The 20,890-nt window shown below is 44.4% G+C and overlaps 1 protein-coding gene across 1 annotated transcript in view; it reads right to left on the reverse strand.

The window, feature by feature from the left end:
- Positions 1 to 20,890, reverse strand: part of tmtopsb (teleost multiple tissue opsin b) — an 85,203-nt gene that overhangs the window by 22,445 nt on the left and 41,868 nt on the right. The window lies entirely within an intron of this gene.

Below are 20,890 nucleotides of genomic sequence, written 5' to 3' on the forward strand. Positions count from 1 at the left end.
GGAATTCAGGGCCAGAGTGATGATCTGAACTAGTTTCACTCGCCTAGATTAGTCGGAGAGGAATTTACCAGATTTTTTTCCCCAAATTGGGCTGGGTTTATAATTTTCTTTTTTGCCTCTCCCAGGTGATCACATGGGGTGGAGTATATATATTGTGATACACAAGGTAATGCAATTGTGTGGGACAGGCTCGATGGACCAGAGGATCTTTACTTGTCCATCATTGTTTGTATGTCCATATTTATTTTCTTCCCCATTGAGGTCAGCCCATAATTGAAAGTGTGAATCTGAAGTATGCCATTAGGCCTATATAATCCCACTCTTGTGCCTGCATTTGGGCCTAGTTAAGTACTCCTTAAGTACTTAGATCAAGAACTCCTTGGTGATCTTGTAGTCCTCTTGTGAGGTAGCATTTTGGATCTTGCTTAACATCACTCAGGTGCTGGGCCATCCCTCCTACCTTCCCGAAGTCTTCCATGTGAAACAGCCTATAGTTGAAGAATTAAGCTTCATTACGTTGAAAGTAAAAGTCTAATTTGCTTCAATCTGCATATAAAAACAAATAATGTAATAATGATGATTTATTGGTGATGTCTTCAGGAAAGTGAAGCTGTTGAATCAGAACCAGTGCATGTAATACAAAGTTACCTTGTGACCCAAGGATCACAGACCTCCAATAACAGTAACTTATGTCGAGTCCACCATCCATAACCTTAACCCTCAAATCAAACAACAGCAATAAAAACTTTAACATGTTCTTTGATTAGAAATTGAGTCAACCATCTAGTCAAAAACAGTCACCATGAGTGGCAGGTTGACTAAGCAAAGAGTGTTCTTTATGCTAGAACAGATGCAGCAGATCTCGTCTCAAACTCGCCCTTCGGGAAGATGGTTCCCGAGGTTCTCTTTCCCCTTGACCGTGCTGCAGTCCGCTAGGCCCTGGTGCATCACCCAGTGCAGACCACTCTACTAACCTAACCTCTAAGGACCGTGTAGAGCCAGTATCTGAGCTGGTGCCTGTGGATGAGAGAAGCAGTGATGCATTGCTTGGCTCCTCCACTTCATCCCCCTCTTATTGTCCCTCATGACTCTGTTGGGGGTGGAGGGGGGGGGGGGGCGGAGAGTGTTCAGGGACATGCCGGCATCTGCTGCATGGTTATCTGAAAACATAAATGGCACAAGAGTCGTGTTAAGATGAGGGCAGAGCGGCAGGAATGGAGCAAGCAAGGCAGACAGAATGAGGAGCTGGAAAGTGATAAGGCCTTGTGGTTTAACGGGGAAGTGGGATGAGAAGAGAGGAATAAAGATACCATTGTTGCTCCCAGAAGGCTCGATGTCTCTGCCAGCCACAGCACCCACCACCTGCGGGCCAAAGCACTCGCTCCTCCGGGTCACTCAGGTTGTGCAGTTCAGCTCCCCCCTGCCCCCCACCTCCAGTCTGCTGCTGCTCCCTCCTGTTATGTGGCACCTTGGACTGCAAAAAAAGGAACTTGTGTGAGTAAGAGTCGAGCTATGTATGTGGAAGATATGCCTGCCGTGGTTGAATTGTTGTGAGTGTAGGCGAGGTGTGACTGTGAGTAGGTATAGATGCTTGGTGGTTGTTTGTTGAATTAAGGCTGGTTTGCAGAATATGCACAGACAGAGGCTCAGAGACTGGTATGTAAGAGTTGTGCAAACATGTAATCACCTTGACCACCTGACTGAGGTAATTGAATTTTTTCCGGCACTGTGTTGGGGTTCTGTCGACCATAGTGCTGGTTGACACCTCCGCGGCCACCTCAGCCACATGGCCCTAAAAACCTGCGGCATTGGCCTTCTCCCAGATGGAGGGAACAGTGCATCTCTTCTTCTCTCCACTGCTCCAACCAATGCATCCAATGCCACCTCATTGAAGCGAGTGGCCCCTGTAGCAGGATTTGGAGCAGCCATGTCAGAAGTTGCTTCCAGCTCTGAGTGAAGTCCAGCAATGATGAAAATGAACAGGTGCTGCCTGAATTTACATCCCCTTTAAGAACTGGAATGAGCTAAATGCTGCTGAATGAAAGTCATCTGAAATTGTGGAGAGCTCTGGCAATAGCGCTCCAGCAGCACCCCACTGAGGCCATTAGCACCTCAGATATCGCCCCCCCCCCACTTCCTTCCTGAGGCGAAAACCCTCAATTTTCCAGAATTTGGCAACTCATCTCGCCGCACGCTAACTTTTCAAAAAGTAAATTTCACCCCCTATGTTTTTAATCTTTAAATAAAAATGTATACCTTTCTATGAGATAAACAACTCATTGACTCAGGGAAGTGGATGCAATGAAACATGTTCTCATTGGCAGTAGCCTAATATTAAAATAATGTTTTTGAAATCCTTCATCTGGGAGAATAGAAAGTCTGAGTCTTGTGCTGCCTATACTGACTGTCAATAGTGGAGATCTGTTTCTGAGTGACAAAAGTGGGCAAGTTAGAGTGCTTTATTTATGCAAAGTGCATTTACCATCAAAACTCAAGTCACTGAATGCTGATGAATTGGAATGACACGTGCGGCTGGCATTGAAAGTAATGACCCTCAAAAGTTACTTGTCTTCCCCTCAAGAGACTAGGCTTGAAAAAAATGATAGTTTTTGACATATTACTGCAGCTATGCCGATGCCAAAATATTCGTTGAAATTCATGTAAACTTTAATGAAGAATTATTTATTCCATCATCATCATCATCATGACAAGTATCATCACTTAATAATGGTCCAAATTTTGTGGTAAAGGTAATGGTGAGGCTAACAGTGCTCACCGTTATTAAAGAGTAAATCAGACAGCAACATCTGGTGACACACATCGCAGTTAAATGTGAAAATCAAGAAGTTGCTGTCCGAGTTGCCCTGCTCCTCCAGAATCTTTGCTACATCAATACCTCACTGATAGACTCGGCATTGAAATATATGGAATGGCATGAAGTTGCTGTAGTTACCCACTAAACTCGCCAGAGAAAGATAGCGCTTGTCCATTTCAGTGTAAATACATTTCTGTGTTAAGTTTTAATTAATGCCAAACAACCTCTCCAGCACTGAAAATTAACTTTTTCAAGCGTGGCATTTAATTCTTTTGGATTATAATTATTGTACAAAATTTAAAATTTAAATTAAAAAAATTAAAATATATATTTTTTTACTTTTTCCCTCTTTGTCTTTTATCTCTCTTACTCACATCTTTCCCTCTGTTTATTTCATTTTTTGTACATGATTTAACTATAGAATTAACTATAGAAACATAGAAAATAGGTGCAGGATTAGGCCATTTGGCCCTTTGAGCCTGCACCACCATTTAATAAGATCATGGCTGATCATTCAGCTCAGTACCCCTTTCCTGCTTTCTCTCCATACCCCTTGATCCCTTTAGCCATAAGGGCCATATCTAACTCCCTCTTGAATATATCCAATGAACTGACATCAACAACTCTCTGCGGTAGGGAATTCCACAGGTTAACAACTCTCTGAGTAAAGAAGTTTCTCCTCATCTCAGTCCTAAATGGCTTACCCCGTATCCTTAGACTATGTCCCCTGGTACAGGACTTCCCCAACATCGGGAACATTCTTCCTGCATCTAACTGTCCAGTCCCGTCAGAATTTTATATGTTTCTATGAAATCCCCTCTCATCCTTCTAAACTCCAGTGAATACAGACCCAGTTAATCCAGTCTCTCCTCATATGTCAGTCCCGCCATCCCAGGAATCAGTCTGGTGAACCTTCGCTGCACTCCCTCAATAGCAAGAATGTCCTTCCTCAGATTAGGAGACCAAAATTGAACACAATATTCCAGGTGAGGCCTCAGCAAAGCCCTGTACATTTGCAGTAAGACCTCCCTGCTCCTATACTCAAATCCCCTAGCTATGAAGGCCAACATACCATTTTCCTTCTTCACCGCCTGCTGTACCTGCATGCCAACTTTCAATGACTGATGTACCATGACACCCAGGTCTCGTTGCACCTCCCCTTTTCCTAATCTGCCGCCATTCAGATAATATTCTGCCTTCGTGTTTTTGCCACCAAAGTGGATAACCTCACATTTATCCACATTATACTGCATCTGCCATGTATTTGCCCACTCACCTAACCTGTCCAAGTCACGCTGCAGCCTCTTAGCATCCTCCTCACAGCTCACACCACCACCCAGCTTCGTGTCAACTGCAAACTTGGAGATATTACACTCAATTCCTTCATCTAAATCATTAATGTATATTGTAAATAGCTGGGGTCCCAGCACTGAGCCCTGCGGCACCCCACTAGTCACTGCCTGCCATTCTGAAAAGGACTCGTTTATCCCGACCATCTGCTTCCTGTCTGCCAACCAGTTCTCTATCCACGTCAGTACATTACCCCCAATACCATGTGCTTTAATTTTGCATACCAATCTCTTGTATGGGACTTTGTCAAAAGCCTTTTGAAAGTCCAAATACACAACATCCACTGGTTCTCCCTTATCTACTCTACCAGTTACATCCTCAAAAAATTCTAGAAGATTTGTCAAGCAGGATTTCCCTTTCATAAATCCATGCTGACTTGGACCGATCCTGTCACTGCTTTCCAAATGCGCTGCTATTTCATCTTTAATAATTGATTGCAACATTTTCCCCACTACTGATGTCAGGCTAACCGGTCTATAATTACCCGTTTTCTCTCTCCCTCCTTTCTTAAAATGTGGTGTTACATTAGCTACCCTCTAGTCCATAGGAACTGATCCAGAGTCGATAGATTGTTGGAAAATGATCACCAATGCATCCACTATTTCTCGGGCCACTTCCTTAAGTACTCTGGGATGCAGACTATCAGGCCCCGGGGATTTATCGGCCATCAATCCCATCAATTTCCCTAACACAATTTCCCGCCTAATAAGGATTTCCTTCAGTTCCTCCTTCCCACTAGACCCTCGGTCCCCTCGTATTTCCGGAAGGTTATCTGTGTCTTCCTTCGTGAAGACAGAACCAAAGTATTTGTTCAACTGGTCCGCCATTTCTTTGTTCCCCAGTATAAATTCACCTGAATGTGACTGCAAGGGATCTACATTTGTCTTCAATAATCTTTTTCTCTTCACATATCTGTAGAAGCTTTTGCAGTCAGTTTTTATGTTCCCAGCTAGCTTCCTCTCATACTCTATTTTCCCCCTCCTAATTAAACCCTTCGTCCTCCTCTGCTGAATTATGAAATTATCCCAGTCCTCAGCTTTGCTGCTTTTTCTGGCCAATTTATATGCCTCTTCCTTGGCTTTAACACTATCCTTAATTTTGCTTGTTCGTCACGGTTGAGCCACCTTCCCTGTTTTAATTTTACTCCTGACAGGGATGTACAATTGCTGAAGTTCATCCATGTGATCTTTAAATGTTTGCCATTGCCTATCCACCATCAACCCTTTAAGTATCATTCGCCAGTCTATTCTAGCCAATTAACGTCTCATACCATCAAAATTACCTTTCCTTCAGTTCAGGACCCGAGTCTCTGAATTAACTGTGTCACTCTCCATCTTAACAAAGAACTCTACCATGTTATGGTCACTCTTCCCCAAGGGGTCTGGCACAACAAGATTGTTAATTAGTCCTTCCTCATTACACATCACCCAGTCTAGGATGGCCAGCCCTCTAGTTGGTTTCTCGACATATTGGTCTAGAAAACCATCCCTAATACACTTCAGGAAATCCTCCTCCACCGCATTGCTACCAGTTTGGTTAGCCCAATCAATAAGTAGATTAAAGTCATCCATGATAACTGCTGAACCTTTATTGCACGCATCCCTAATTTCTTGTTTGATGCTGTCCCCAACCTCACTAGTACTGTTTGGTCTGTACACAACTCCCACTAGTGTTTTCTGCCCTTTGGTATTCCATAGCTCCACCCATACTGATTCCATATCATTCAAGCTAATGTCCTTCCTTACTGTTGCGTTAATTTCCTCTTTAACCAGCAATGCCACCCCACCTCGTTTTCTTTTCTGTCTATCCTTCCTGAATGTTGAATACTCCTGGATGTTGAGTTCCCAGCCTTGGTCATCCTGGAGCCATGTCTCCGTGATGCCAACTACATCATATCCATTAACAACTATCTGCGCAGTTAATTCGCCCACCTTATTTTGAATACTCCTCACACTGAGACACAGAGCCTTCAGGCTTGTCTTTTTAAGATACTTTGCCCCTTTAGAATTTTGCTGTAATGTGGCCCTTTTTGCTTTTTGCCTTGGGTTTCTCTGCCCTTCACTTTTACTTTTCTTCTTTCTATCTTTTGCTTCTGCCCTCATTCTACTTTCTGCATAGGTTTCCATTCCCCTGCCATATTAGTTTAACCCCTCCCTAACAGCACTAGCAAACACTCTCCCTTGGATATTGGTTCCGGTGCTGCCCAGGTGCTGACCATCCGGTATGTACTGGTTCCACCTCCCCCAGAACTGGTTCCAATGTCCCAGGACTTTGAATCCCTCCCTTCTGCACCACTATTTCAACTTAACTTCCTGGTTCAGTCTTTGCACTGCTCATTAAAAATTCGTCATTTTGAGTGGTGAATGCAGCATTCTCCATCCGACTGGAAGCCAAGCTTGCCAATCAGGCTGACTTCCGGATGGGAAATCTGCCAGTGATGTCACATGCACGTTGTGGAGTTAAAACTTTGACTTCCGTGTTCTTGGTGCACGACCAGCCCCCACCTGCACTCTTGGTGGGTCCAAAATGTAAAATTCCTTCCAATGTGCCTTAACCCCGCCCCCCGCTCCCCCACACCTGCTTTAATCACAGAGGGATTTTTGAGCAATATCATTCCCACTAAGGAGTGCCTCCATTACTCTGCTTCCGTTAACATGACATTTTGTCAACCTGTCACAGTAACAATAAACTTAATTTGTTTTTCTTATGCCAGTAACATGTAAACTTATAAATGCACAACATCCTACAGACACTTGCATTGTTACTCAGCCAGGCACACCATCAATCATCATCATCATGGGTGGTCCCTCGAACGAGGATGACTTGCTTCCAAGAGTTCACAGATGTTTCAATGAAGGACCCGATGTTCCAGTCCTGAACTCCAATTGAGGGGGCGTAAGGTGCCTGTGTGTGAATTTTTTTAACGTGTGGTGGCCGTTGCACACCAGCCACCACACGGGCTTGACAGAGCTAGGCCTTTATCCCGTGGCAAGGGTTAACCAGAATGACTGGAGACCTGCTCTGCTGCACGGACCGAGCATGCACACATATCACAGTTTGGGCTGGCCCGTGCTGCCCCGGGCCCTCGGCTCTTCTGGACGCAGTACCCTCATTTGCCGCACCTCCATCACAAACATTCACCGCATCTCCACCACGATCACTCACCAACTATGTAATTCTCTGTCCCTTCCTGAAGGCTTGTGTTACAATGTAATTCATTCCATGCAGAGTTCTAGTACCTCTCAGCTGACTATTCTTCATGCGTGAGTTGAGACAGTAAGTATCAGCAGACTATTTGCCTGTGGGCTCGGCTTCCCAGCCAAAACCAATCCTGATTTCATTCATTGTTCACATCAATGTTCTCATACCAGCTGGGAGAGGGAATGCAACATTCTGTGGCTTAGATTTTTTTTTTAAGTCTCGCTTCCTGGCCCACTGAGTTCAAAAGAGTTTATTAATACCAAGGTGCTACATGACTTAATGAATGACCAGACATTACTAAAAAATAGTCTATTGTTTGGTCTCAAAAATTACTTTCTATCTGACCCTGAGCTGAACTTCCAACCTCATATCCTCTCCATCACCAAGACCGGCTACGTAATCCACCTCCGTAACATTGTTCATCTCTGCCCCTGCCTCAGCTCATCTGCTGTTGAAACTCTCATCCATGCCTTTGTTACCTCTAGACTCAACTATAGCACAGCTCTCCTAGCCGACCTCCCACCTTACGCCTTTCGTAAACTTGAGCTCATCAAAACTCTGCTGCCTGTATCCTAACTTGCACTAGGTCCCATTCACCAATCACCCCTGTGCTCACTGACCAACACTGGCTCCCTGTCCGGCAATGCTTCATTCTTAAATTCTCATCCTTGTTTTCAAATCCCCCCATGACCTCACCCCTCTCAATCTCTGTAACCTCCTCCAGCCCTACAATCCTCTGAGATCTCTGCGCTCTTCCAATGCTGGCCTCTTGTGCATCCCTGATTTTAATCGCTCCATCATTGGTGGTCATGCCTTCAGCTGCCAAGGCCCTAAACTCTGGAATTCACTCCCTACACTTCTCCGTCTCTCTACCTCTCTTCCTTACTTTAAGCTACTCCTTAAAACCTACCTCTTTGACCAAACTTTTGGTCACCTGTCCTAATGTGGCTTGGTGTCAAATGTTGTTTGATAACATTCCTGTGACATGCCTTGAGATGTTTTACTATGTTAAAAGTGCTATATAAATCCAAGTTGCTATCATCATCGTCCAGAATGGTGCTGATCCTAAAATCTAACACCTTTTATGCAACGTTTGTTCATAACATGTTTTAAGATTGCTTATGACCAAGTCTTTACTGTGAGAACTGGCTAGAGACTCCCGAACCACAAATCCCTTAAAAATGCAAATGATGTTGCGAGACTGGACAGTAGAAATGTAATACTCCTGTGAATCGCCTTGGAATGTTTTACTGCATTAAAGGCGCTATATAAATACAAGGTGTTGATATTGTACCTTTGTTCAAGAAGGGATAAAAGGATAAACTAGTTAACTATACATCAGTTACTTTAATATCAGTTGTTGGTCAACTCATGGTTGGGGGAAAGAGAAATTCAACTTACGGTTGTCCGTTTTGCAGCCATAAAATAAATGTTAGGCCGTTGGAATTTGTGTGGTGTTTTGGCGCACATGATCTGGATTTTTTATTCAGTCACAGGATGTGGGCGTCACCGGCAAGGCCAGCATTTATTACCCATCCTTAATTGCCCTCGAGAAGGTGGTGGTCAGCCACCTTCTTGAATACAACTGAGTGGTTTGCTTGGCCATTTCAGAGGTCAACCACATTGGTGTGCGTCTGGAGTCACATATAGGTCAGACTGGGCATGGATGGTAGATTTCCCCTTCCCTAAAGGACAATCGTGAACCAGATGGGTTTTTTTACGACAATCTAATACTAGCTTTTTAATTCCAGATTTGTATTTAATTAATTGAATTTAAAGACTCCAGCTGCCATGGTGGGATTTGAACTCATATCTCCAAATCATTTGTCCAGGCCTCTGGATTATTAGTCCAACAACATAACCACTATGCTACCATACCTACATAAGTGCTTGGATGCTATATTGCTGTGGGCTACTTTAAGTCGCCCATGCCCTCGCCTGAAATGGCCATTAGACTCCTTAAATATCAAAATCAGGCTCCTAGGATATTTATATTTATTGAAATAAAATTAAACCTAATTTACTTAGAGTAGAAGAGAATTTTGTGAAACTTTGTTGTGAAAGCTACCATTTTATCAGTCTAGGAAGGCAAAATCCTGGTAATTTAATCAGATACGCTCTTGTTTCTTTCGATGATTGATTTACATTTAATTCAGTTTCTGTAACTAATCAGCATTTCATAAGCCTCTGTATTGACAATGCAAGAAACTGCACACTGCTCTTAACTGTCAATGGATTTTGTGATTAAAAATCATTGAACTCAATTGTCTTAGTGGGTAAGTTTCATCCAGGAACACTCAGATTAACCCTTTATAATTACTCATGCTTGAGGCTGTGATTCTGGATTAGCTGATGGTGGTGCTGTTCGAGGAGGGAATTCTGGCAAAGGCAATGAAAAATCTCTTTTTCAAATACCCTGCTGTGCCATAGGATTTTTTACATCCACCTGAACAAGAAGAGTAATCCTGATCTGAAAATCCAACAATGCAGTTATCCTTCAGCGCTGCGCTGAACTGCAAGCCTAGATTATATACTCAGCCTTCGAACTCAGAGGTGAGAGTACGACTGAACTAGACAGACATGAAAGAAAGAAATAGAATTCAGACTCATTTTGCTCTGATCGTACTTGCTTACAATTGTTTCTAGTTAGATGCTGGTGGGAATATAGCTCTGTTTTAAATGTGACTGTTTAACTAACTTGCCATTTATATATTTATTCATATAAAAGAAATGCAAAAACAAAACAAATGTATTGCATAGAATGGATTTTAGACAATACAATTACTCACTGCTTGGGACGGAAATAAAAAGGGGTCATTTTTATGGATTCCACTCCCGGGAAGGAGCTTCACTGGACAGGGGCATAGGTTGCAGATAGGACGATGGGCTAGATTTTACACTTTTGTGCAGTTTGCCCAAAAATGGGCATTATTTCCGGCGTGGGCGGTAAAAATGGGTTTTCAGATTGCCGGCTTGTCACCCATTTTTAAAGCCCCTAGTTTCCATTTTAAAAATTGGGCATTACCGTGAGCTATCTGAAATGGGCATTAGTGTTAAATCTCTCTGACCTTCTGCCGTAAAGTTTCACCGTCCTTAGCAACGGCATGGCAACGCTCGATTCCTGCGATTCAGGAGGTCAAAGGTCATCATTACATGCGCATAAGAGGAGACAGAAAGAGGGAGCTGAGAACGAGTGAAGGCCTGTGTGGGTGTGGTGTGCCTGCTTTGGGAGGAAGGAGGGAAAGTTTTGAGCTTCATAGCAAATTGGGGAAAAAAAATTCTCTGTTACCAGCCAGAAATTTTCCCGAATTTGGCGCCTATAATGGAGGGAGAGGAAGAGGTGACACAGCTCGCTGTGGAGACTGATGCTGACGAGAGCAGTGAGCTGGGAGAGGAGCACATTGGAGGACTCAAAAGAGCGAGGAGGTTCTCAGATGAGGCTAATGCCTCCCTCATGCAGGAGGTTCAGTCGCACTGGGGTGATTTGACGTAGGGAGAGCATGGGAAGCCCACCCCAAAGGCCTACCAGAGGATATGGACCAAGACAGCAGAGATGGTCTCATCGGCGAGAGGGCAACCAATGCCGCAAGCGATGGAACGACCTTGTGGGATCCGCAAGAGCAAGTATTACATTTATTTACATGTACTTATGTATTTATAGAATTTGATTTGTAAGAGAGTCATGAGTGACTATCATCAGATGTGAGCTCTTTCACTTTTACCGACAATGTACTCAAAGCCTGCAGTCACGGTGCACCTCTTTAGGTAAAGAGTGATAATTATCATAATAATCATGATTACATCTGTCGGTTATGTGTTGTTTCAGTCTCTGTGACAGTACCTAGCAATGATATCATGCAATAATCTCATGCCATGTCGTCCTGTTAACCTTTTACAGAAGAAGCTCTCGACGAATAAGTCAGAGCAGAGGCGAACGGGTGGGAGGCCACCAAACACCAGCGACCTTACTGACATTGAGGAGTGGGTGCTCACACTCGTGGGGAAGCACCCCCGGATGGCCACACAGGCAGCTGCAGACCCTGAAGTGATGCCACATGAGTAAAGTATACACCATTGTGTGATATAAAGTCAATTAATGCCACACCCACTTATTTCCGAACAATAATATATGATAGATGATTTTTTAAAATATCCTAAAATAATGCTGGCCTCATGAGAATCATTGCAGTGCAGAATGTGTTGATGGTCATGAAATGTGATGTCTGTGATGATGTTGATAGCTGTGCTGCTTTTGTCGTGCATATGCTGTGTGTAGCGCTGGACTCACCTTGTGATCCTAGCACCCCCTTCTCCTCGAATAACCTAATTTGTCTTTTGCAACTCAGCCAGCAGCGCATCCCAAGGCAAGACCACAGAGGCCAGAAGGTGGGGTGCAGGGCAGGAGTCGGCGGACGATCATACATCTGGTGCTGAGGAGCTCCGATCCTCGCCCGTCAATCAGCTGGGTCTGTTCTTCACGGATGAGAGCGAGGACTTTGAGGAGTCTGCATTGCAAGGTTCCAGAAGGCATTCCACCCCAAGGCCAGCTAGTACTCCTCCAGCCATTCCCACCTCCACTTTGGAGGTACCGGGTCCAAGCATCTCGCCACAGGGCACCCCAGGTATTCCCCAGGACGGCGCCGACCCCGCGGAGGTTTCGTGGACGCGGCAGGTCTGGTGCATGAGTGCCAGATGAGAGCGGAGTGGTGGTATAGTTGTCCAGGAGGACTGTAGACATAGGTGACCAGATCCTACATGCATTGGGGGGCATATCCCGACAGCTGGCCAGCATCTCCGGCACCATGACGGAGTACGTTCCGCGGATGGCGGAGGCCCTGGAGGCGATAGCCAGGAACACTTGTGGCACAGGCCTCCCAGTGGTCCCGGAGCGCGGCACTCCACCCCTAGGCTCCGCACCTCCAGTGCCAACAACACATGAGAGGCAGGAGCAAGATCCTGCTTCTGGAACCGAGAATGTTCTCACCTTGGTACCCCCCCGCTCCCGTACCCATGCAACCATCGGCTCTGCCTTCAGTCCCCCAATGAGGCACTGCCTGAGGAGCTCCTCGGCCAGGCGGCGTGGAGCGAGCAGGGGAAGGGGTAGAGGTGGGGAGAAGAAGGGGAGGGGGGAAGGAAAGTGAGGTGCATGTCCGCAGGTGATGGCTGTGTTATATCTCCATCTGAGTGTATGCAATTTGTTGTAATGTATGGGGGGAGGGGGCCAGCTGTTGGTTTGCATTTGTGTTCTGTGTTGCTGGACATGTTGACCATTTGATTGATGTCAATGTTCAAAAAAGTGGGGTGGGGCTGGGGTGTATTTGCCCTTGATACTTATGATTTCAGACCAATGGTTGTATTAAATGTTTTTTATTCAACATAGCCTTGTTGCGCATTGTCTCAGATAGCTGGACCGTTACACACTGGTGATTCCTTAATATGAAAGGGTATAATTACATTTAACTTGAATCAACTTAAACTTTAACTGGCACCAAGGTGATGCCCACCATTGATGTCTGAGTTGCATACACACAGCAGCGTGTCAGCTTTGTCAATCACAGCAATGTTCTTTCATGCAAATCTCATTTACGAGCTCCTGACGTAAGAGTCTTGTAGCTTTGTAGCCACCACGGGCCCTTTCCTGCGGTCTGAAGGGGGGCATGGGCATGGTTGCATAGTCAGCCTGATTGCCTGGCCCGAGGTCAGCGTCCAGCCCCTCCTCCTCCTCTTCCTCTCTCTCCTGAGGTGGACCATCAGTCCCTTCTGGCAATTCTTGTCCCCTCCTGATAGCCAAGTTGTGCAGCATGGAGCACACGACTACAAATTGAGCTACCTGATCAAGGTTGTATTGTAGCTCCCCTCCTGAGTGCTCCAGGCATCTAAAGCGCTGCTTAAACACACTCATTGTTTTCCGGACCACATTGCGTGTGGCTCTCGTTGTATCGCTTCTCGGCCTCGGTGTGGGTGTCACGCAGGGGAGGTCATCAGCCAGGTGGCTAGGCCATATGGTTTGTCACCAAGCATCCAGCACTGTCTTTGTGGCTGACGGGTAAACATGCAGAGACAGCATTCTCACGCAGGATGTGAGCCTCATCGAAGCTGCCCGGATATTTGGCATTAACTGCCATAATTGTCTGTGGTCGACAACTAGCTGGACCTTCAGGGAGTGAAATCCTTTTCTCTTGTGAAAAACCTCTGGGTCCTGAGGAGGTGCCCTCATGGCGATGTGAGTACACTGTATTGCCCCCTGCACCCTGGGGAACTTAGCAATGCGGTAGAATGCTCCAGCCCTGTCAGTCTGAGCCTCCGTGGTCAAAGAGAAGCTGATAAAGTCCATCCTACATGCGTGCAGGGCCTCCGTGACCTGTCTAATGCAGCAATGTATGGCATGCTGAGACAGAGGGGAAATGTCGACCGCGGAGGCCTGAAAGGAACCGGACGCGTAGAACGACAGTGTCACGGTGACCTTGACCTCGACGGACAGTGATGTCCTGAAGGTGCTGGCAGGCTGCAGATCTTTCCTGATGAGCTGGCATATCTCACTGATAACCACTTTGTGGAAGCGCAGTCTCCGAAGGCATGTGTTCTCGGATAATTCGAGGTAAGATCGCCTCTCCCTGTAAGTGCGTGGTGTGTGTGGTCTGGACCTCCTCCTCAGTCTGGCACGTCTTAGATTGGGCACATAATGCTGTGGATTAGATGTTGTGCCATTTGCACTCTGTAGCAGCAGCGTAGTAATCGTTGCTGGCTGAGAAATGGCTGGCCCCATTCCAATAAAAGTATAATGCCGATTGTTCACAAGCAATAAATTTCCACACCAAAAGACACCTACAGTAAAAACCCAATTGTCCACAGTATGAAAAGATGTCTGTTCAGATGGTTACTTCACTTGAGAAGAACTCCAGAGTCAATCTAAACTCCTCCGAAGTTGAAGCAGCCTTTTCAATGAAGCGACCTGCGATTTTCAAAATGGCGTCCACACTGCTGTTCAGAACAGTTCAACTTTTTCAGAGCAGTGTTTTTGGTGAGCGATATTGTGGGCGAGATGTGTGCGAGGTGCTGAAAGTGACGCTGGGCGATATACTGAGAGCTAGTTTTGGCAAATGTGATCTTTATGACAAAAAAAAGTGGGTGTTCGGTATTATTGAATCTCGGCGTTAATTATGTGCCAAAAGTAACGCTGGGCGATATTATGGGCGTTAGTTTCGCCCATTCTGATGATTCCGCCCCAAAAAAGTAGGCGGGCGATATTATTTTTTTCCCGCCGTTACGTACATGCCGATAAGTGTCCAAACAATGGGCGTCAGTTTCCATTTTGTGGCTAAATGGGTGATATCTGGGCGTTACACCTCATTTCAGTGTTAAAATGGACGTTAAGTGGGCGTTATGCATGCAACATAATGGAAAATCTAGCCTTATAACACTACAAGACCAATTGTGTGACCCAGGAATTCTCACAAAATTATCCACAGTACTTTTTTGTTTTGGTATTTAGAGCCATGTCACTGCTTTTGGTGATTTATGACACACAGACAGGCAATGCAATTAAATAGGTCTCCCTCGGGCTACATGCTTAATGTAACTGAAATAAAAACACCAGTATGAATAGACTTCCCTGTTTAAAACTGTTGTAGTTTGATTATATTCTCTCTTTCAAGGCATATTGTGCCTTTTCTGTTTATTACATCAAGAAGTTTTATGTTGAATGAGGCAGATGATTTTCAGTTAGGGCATGTCAGAGGTAACAACACAAAAATCAGAAGCAAAATTTGGGGGCAGCTGGATTGCACTCTGATATCAGGCAAGTATGAAACTTTTCGATTTATAATTGTCGCGTAGTTTACTCCTTTTGGGTTTATTGCATTACCTATTCCAGAAGCTGTCAATGCAGTTCAATTTTACACTGAACCCTTGCCTCCATCCAATTAAATGATCACAATCTGACACCAGTGGTTGCATTAAACATAGAAAACATAGAAAATAGATGCAGGAGTAGGCCATTCGGCCCTTCTAGCCTGCACCGCCATTCAATGAGTTCATGGCTGAACATGCAACTTCAGTACCCCATTCCTGCTTTCTCGCCATACCCCTTGATCCCCCTAGTAGTAAGGACTACATCTAACTCCTTTTTGAATATATTTAGTGAATTGGCCTCAACAACTTTCTGTGGTAGAGAATTCCACAGGTTCACCACTCTCTGGGTGAAGTAGTTTCTCCTCATCTCGGTCCTAAATGGCTTACCCCTTATCCTGAGACTGTGATCCCTGGTTCTGGACTTCCCCAACATTGGGAACATTCTTCCTGCATCTAACCTGTCTAAACCCGTCAGAATTTTAAACGTTTCTATGAGATCCCCTCATTCTTCTGAACTCCAGTGAATATAAGCCCAGTTGATCCAGTCTTTCTTGATATGTCAGTCCTGCCATCCTGGGAATCAATCTGATGAACCTTCGCTGCACTCCCTCAATAGCAAGAATGTCCTTCCTCAAGTTAGGAGACCAAAACTGTACACAATACTCCAGGTATGGCCTCACCAAGATCCTGTACAACTGTAGTAACACCTCCCTGCCCCTGTACTCAAATCCCCTCGCTATGAAGGCCAACATGCCATTTGCTTTCTTAACCGCCTGCTGTACCTGCATGCCAACATTCAATGACTGATGTACCATGACACCCAGGTCTCGGTGCACCTCCACTTTTCCTAATCTGTCACCATTCAGATAATAGTCTGTCTCTTTGTTTTTGTTTTTACCACCAAAGTGGACAACCTCACATTTATCCAAATTATACTTCATCTGCCATGCATTTTCCCACTCATCTAACCTATCCAAGTCACTCTGCAGCCTCATAGCATCCTCCTCGCAGCTCACACTGCCACCCAACTTAGTGTCATCCGCAAATTTGGAGATACTACATTTAATCCCCTCGTCTAAATCATTAATGTACAATGTAAACAGCTGGGGCCCCAGTACAGAACCTTGCGGTACCCCACTGGTCACTGCCTGCCATTCTGAAAAGTACCCATTTACTCCTACTCTTTGCTTCCTGTCTGACAACCAGTTCTCAATCCATGTCAGCACACTATCCCCAATCCCATGTGTTTTAACTTTACACATTAATCTCTTGTGTGGGACATTGTCGAAAGCCTTCTGAAAGTCCAAATACACCACATCAACTGGTTCTCCCTTGTCCACTCTACTGGAAACATCCTCAAAAAATTCCAGAAGATTTGTCAAGCATGATTTCCCTTTCACAAATCCATGCTGACTTGGACCTATCATGTCACCTCTTTCCAAATGCGCTGCTATGACATCCTTAATAATTGATTCCATCATTTTACCCACTACCGATGTTAGGCTGGCCGGTCTATAATTCCCTGTTTTCTTTCTCCCTCCTTTTTTAAAAAGTGGGGTTACATTGGCTACCCTCCACTCCATAGGAACTGATCCAGAGTCTATGGAATGTTGGAAAATGACTGTCAATGCATCCGCTATTTCCAAGGCCACTTCCTTAAGTACTCTGGGATGCAGTCCATCAGGCCCTGGGGATTTATCGGCCTTCAATCCCATCAATTTCCCCAACACAATTTCCTGACTAATAAGGATTCCTCTCAGTTCCTCCTTCTTACTAGACCCTCTGACCCCTTTTATATCCGGAAGGTTGTTTGTGTCCTCCTTAGTGAATACCGAACCAAAGTACTTGTTCAATTGGTCTGTCATATCTTTGTTCCCCGTTATTACTTCCCCTGATTCTTACTGCAGGGGGCCTACGTTTGTCTTTACTAACCTTATGTGGCATAAGAGCTTATTCTTCAGAAGTGTGAGAGGAGAGAGAGGATGATTTTAACTTATTTCGTGTGACATTAATGGGACACTAAAAGCCTCAAAAAGCGGTTGGAAGCCCAACAATGTGGTCAGCGACATTTTGAAAGAGGCCAGCAATTTTAATATACTAATCAGGGTCTAAAATCCTGATTGCCATTTTAGGGAGCCATGCACATTCCAATCAGTTCCATGGGTGATAGAGCCGAACAGGCCCAGGAAAGATAAATTTTAAATTATTTTTGCACATACCTGGCTGGTGGTCGGCACGGCCTAATATTGACCAGCCCCAAACTGGAAAACTACATCAAGACACCTGTTTGACGCATAAATGAGGCCGCAGCCTCAAAATCTTAGCTGCCGCGTTGTTGTAGTTATGGGTGACTGGATGGTTGGAGGCCCAAAGTTAAAATCGACACCAGTAACACTTCGCGAGCAATTCTCTTCGAGCCAGACTTTCTTCTACGTATTAAATTTGACAAAAGAAGGCCTCGTAAAGAGTAATGCTGTACTTCTGGAAAGTGGTAATGGACTATTAATTTAGTTGTACACCTCATTTGAGGTAAGTCCATGGACATTAATGAAAAGAGTTTATCTATTAAGGCATTCCTAATACACCAGTAATGAGAATCCATGCATAATTACTGAGGGGAATAATTAAAAGTGAGTATTGAAGTCTAGGTTAGTCCTCGAGTTAGTCGGTTAGAAGGAGCTTTCTGGTGTACAGCATGGGAGCAACAGCCATTGCTGATATCTTTTAGTGAATCAGAAGTAGAAAGTGACCCAGGAACAAAGAGAACACAGGAAGTGGACAACTTGCAGAACGAACTATCATAAGAACAGATCGACCAGAACAGAGTTAATTACATGGAGCAGTAAATGTTATGGCTCAGGCTTAGCAGGGAGACTATGGCTAAAATGTGCAACTTGGTCCACAAAGACTTACAGCATCAATGAACCATCTGCACACAGATTTATGAATGGGAAATCATGTTTGGCAAATCTATTAGAGTTTTTTGAGATTGTAACTGGCAGGGTAGCTAAGGGAGGAACCAGTGGATGTAGTATATTTGGATTTTCAAAAAGCATTTGATAAGATGCCACACAAGAGGTTATTCCACAAAATTAGGGCTCATGGGATCATGTTGGCTGCATAATCAAGCTTCCATGCTCCTCTGAGATGGCGTGTGAGTGACTGTGGTTAACTCTTTCTTCCCTGCTCTCCTGAGCTATGGGCTCCTGCTTAAAGATCATTGGTGGAAAGGGAGAACGCGGGAAGGGAGATTCAATTGGGCTGTCACGTATCAGAAGCTTTTGTGAGCTAAAATGATTCATTGCAATCTGATTAAATTAATCAATGCGATATAATTAAAATCAAGAATTCACTCGTGAATAAAAGGTTATTTAGAATAAATAAAAATGATTATAGAAACATAGAAACATAGAAATTTACAGTGCAGAAGGAGGCCCATCGTGTCCATGCCGGCCGACAAAGAGCCGCACGGCCCTCGGTCAGCAGTCCTGAAGATTACATATGAGCAATGATGGAAAGGGTGTAATAATAATTATGGCATGACTAAATTAATATTTCGCAGCAATGTGAACCATGGAGTGTGAACAAACAAAAAAGGAATTCAAATGAACTCATAAAAACTTCTGACAGAGTCCAGCCAAAACCACAACCCAACCTTCCAGCTAGGGAACAATAATCTCTTTTGCCAAGACTGGGAGTTGTGTGATATAGAAACATAGAAAATAGGTGCAGGAGTAGGCCATTCGGCTCGTCAAGCCTGCACCACCATTTAATATGATCATGGCTGATCATGCAACTTCAGTATCCCACTCCTGCCTTCTCTCCATACCCCCGATCACTTTAGCCGTAAGGGCCACATCTAACTCCCTTTTGAATATATCCAGCAAACTGGACTCAACAACTTTCTGTGGTAGAGAATTCCACAGGTTCACAATTCTCTGGGTGAAAATGTTGCTCCTCATCTCGGTCCTAGACTGTGACCTCTGGTTTTGGACTTTCCCAACATCGGGAACATTCTTCCTGCGTCTAACCTGGCAGGGTATGTGTAGAAAAAACAATTCTCAGGACAACAGGAGCCAAACTTGAAACATCAAGGGAAATCTAAATCCAAGTTGATTTTTACCAGCAAATGTATCTGTGTAAAATGCTGGGTAAATACGCGGCCATCGTGAATTGAAGAGGATTTACTGTGATTGAAAGACTGCATTAGAGGGAGCAGCGTGCGGCGGCCCTGCCCGGAAATTGGTGCAGTCCCGGGCTGCAAGACCATCAGCAGGCCGGGGCCATCAGAGGGAGCAGCGTGCAGCGGCCCACAACTGCAGGAGGGCAACGGCTGCGAAGTCAGGTCGCTGATTGCAGTACGGGCAGGCACAGCAGGAGGGGTGAAGGAGTGGCAAGAGTTTGTAGAAGGAAGTGGCTGGGGCCCAGAAGAGGCGAGGGCCCAGGGGCAGCACGAGCCAGCCCACACTGCTATATGCGTGCGCGCTCGATCCGTGCAGCAGAGCTGGTCTTCAGTCGTCTTGGTTAATCCTTGCCACTGGACCAACACTTAGCTCTGTCAAGCCTATGTGGTGGCTGGTGTGCAACGGCCACCACACGTTAAAAAAATCCAAGCACAGGCATCTTCCACCCTCCAAGATGTAGTTCGGGATCTGGAATATTAGGTCCTTCATTGAAACACCTGTGAATTCATTCCTTTTTGGTGTGGAAGCAAGTCATCCTCGCTTCGAAGGACTGCCTATGATGATGATGATATAAAATGCAGAAAATTGCTATACATGGGTTGAATCCCAATGGAAAGAATTGGATGCTGTAAAGTTGTATTGAATTTTATGCAGTTACTTTATTTTCATATTTAAAATATTTATAACCTTTCCAGGATAAAATATTTTGGCTTCAGAGGCACTATTACAATAAGCTCCAAAATGCTACAAAAAGAACCAAAATGTCACAACCCTGGAGCTTTCTATGAAATAAATGGTAAATTTTCCTCTTCTACATTCCTAATTTAATTAAAATAAATGTACAGAAAACCATGGGCTAAGTGTGTACAATTTCCTGATATGCAGTGTTGTCAAAGTAGAAAATCTCCTTCATGCCTTCAATGCTTAGATCCACCTCCCACAAATCTGTCAGTCAACCGATTTAAAATAAAACATACTGGCCCTGAAATCCCAGTTTCTTCTTCCCGCGGGCGTTCGAATAAAAAACGACAAAAGATGCGCACTTACCTTTTGGTTGAATGCTCGCCAGAGATTCCGGACTCGAGGCCTCTTCTTCTTACGCAATGGAGCGGGTTCACATTGGGACGTCCGTAGGAGTCACGTAAGCCTGGACACCCAATCACAGTAAAGTATTTTCTCATTCATAGTAATAGGAGTTTCGTAAGTCTGAAACTCCTATTACTATGAATGAGAAACACTCACAAACACCCAAACACTACATAAAACATTAAAAAAACACCTCACATAAATACACTACAGAAATTAAAGTTGATAGAAATGTTTTTGAAAAAAAAATATTGCCGATTTAAAAAAAAAGTTTTATTTATGGTTTAAAATAAAATTACCTGAGTGGGCAGCTTTTTAACATAAATATGTATTTTTAAATTTTATTTTAATATGTTTTTGATATGTTTTTAAACTCTTGCGCTGGTAAAAGTAGGCTATGTGC

The sequence above is a fragment of the Pristiophorus japonicus genome, chromosome 6 (assembly GCF_044704955.1).
Source record: "Pristiophorus japonicus isolate sPriJap1 chromosome 6, sPriJap1.hap1, whole genome shotgun sequence".
Lineage (NCBI taxonomy): Eukaryota > Metazoa > Chordata > Chondrichthyes > Pristiophoridae > Pristiophorus > Pristiophorus japonicus.